We start from the raw sequence: 2,123 nt of genomic DNA, 5'->3' as shown, positions 1-2,123 counted from the left end.
ACAGCTTTCCTCCTCTCTGCAACCCACTCCCAAAGCAAAAGATAGACAAAAGGGTGGACAATGTGGTTTGGGTTGGCTGATGGTCAGTGGAGCCACCCACCACTGCCCCACCTTCAACATCGAGGTCCTCCATCCTAAAAAGTCCCCATTATCTACCCCCAAGTACGTAATGCCCATTATAACGTGATGACTTTGCCTTGGCTCAGTTTCTGGAAAGAGTCAGAGACTGAGGTCCCCTGACTTACCTCTCCACCCACAGGCATCACATAAGAGTCACCTTGGCTCCCACATGAGTTGGTTTGGTTAGTAGTGAGGTTGTAGAGGTAAGTGGTAAGCAACTAAGAGGCCATCCTCTTAAATGTCTCTCAGAACAAGACAGAAATCAAAGCTCAGGGCTGGATAAAATGTTTCCAAATGTACTTGTAATGTACCATCTTGGCCAAACAGTAAATCTTGGCCAACACAATGGATTATCAAGGTATTTTCTATCTAATTTCACTGCTTAAACTTTCCAACTAAGATTAACTCAATGGAAATGATAAACACATTCAGGAAAAAAATGATAAGGATAAGGTGCTATCTTAAAATACTATATCTGCTATGGTGGCTACAAAATGTAGATGGAAATCTAAGGAAAAACATCTTTCTATTTATGAGCAGTACCATCAATTATTTACAAAGCTAGATAATCTGGTTATTGAGCCATATCACATATGGTTTCATTGACTGTCATCTTATTCCAAAACAGAGGGTAGGAAAAAGTTTTACATAATGTTAGAGTATCTCTGGAAACAAAATTAAATGGATAACCGAACCTATATTACCTGTAAAATCCACTCATGTAAAAATCAAATTATTGAGGCAAAAGTGATTTTTCTCTTCCTTCAAAATATTGGGGAACAAATGACATTTTCCGTTGCAGTCTCATATCGCCACACTGAGAAATTCATTATACTAGAGTATGGTAACTTCAGAGGCTACATGAAAAGCCCTCTCATGAATCCTGATACCAAAAACAATCTAATGATCAGATCTATTAATGAAAAAAATCATTTAATTCCTGGACTTGTCTAGACTGCAACATGTGGCTTGTATTGTTGCCAACAACAGTGTGCACAAGTTACAAAAGGGAAGATTAAAAATGTAGGTTTTATATGCCATAAAATCTGTGCTTGCAGTCTACGGCCATGACACCCTGAACATGCCCGATCCTGTCTGATCGTGGAAGCTAAGCAGGGTCAGGCCTGGTTAGTACTTGGATGGGAGACCTCCGAGGAAGACTGGGCACTGAAGGCGTAAAAAAGGAAAAAAATCTGTGTTTGCATGGACATCATCCATCTGAACATTTTTAGAGCAAGCACTGTAGACAATACAGAAGATCTTATACCACAGGATCCAAGCTGTTGTCGGCTCACTTTGAGTGCTTCTTTGTAATTTAATTTAAATGAAAGCATATTGTGTAATATCTGCAACATATGCCTAAAAACCAGTGTCACTGCTGAGTTTTTGTAAAAGCCATTTTGACCGAGATGACCTGAAAGATGTATATTACATATTTTATAAATTCATAATTTATATTCTACTTGATTCTAAAAGAATTTGCAGTGACTTATAATCTCATATATAGTTTAATTTTGTTAAAACTAAAACAAAGAAGCAAATGCATCAGTTTTCTAGGTTCACACATTTCCTGTGAAAGACAATTAATAATTCTGAGCTCCCCGACAGCCAAAACAAAAAGGGAAACATGATGAATTATAGTACTCTCATTTTAGCTATTTGACAGAAAAGATTCTCCACGTGCTAAATTTAAAAAGAAAAAAAAAAGTTCTTATCTGGAATAACTTCCCAGACACTAAGAAGTCAAAACACTCAGGATCATTTTTGATATGGCCAACCATTAATAAAATCCCAGAGTGTGACATTAAAAGTCATGTATCATAATAACAATTACTACCACTGGCATGCTAAGTATACAGCAGGATAAAATTCTAGCCACCTCAGTGTCACTAGTGTCTGTTCAATTTTAATGCAATGCCAAAAAAGTTTCTAGTGCCAAAATACTTCTTTCAAATCAAACTACTAAGAACAGCTAAAGTAATGAGGGGAGAAAAGAGAACAAA

Source organism: Pteropus vampyrus, unplaced genomic scaffold, assembly GCF_000151845.1.
Source record: "Pteropus vampyrus isolate Shadow unplaced genomic scaffold, Pvam_2.0 Scaffold85, whole genome shotgun sequence".
Taxonomy (NCBI): Eukaryota; Metazoa; Chordata; class Mammalia; order Chiroptera; family Pteropodidae; genus Pteropus; species Pteropus vampyrus.
Note: the sequence above shows the minus strand (reverse complement) of the source record.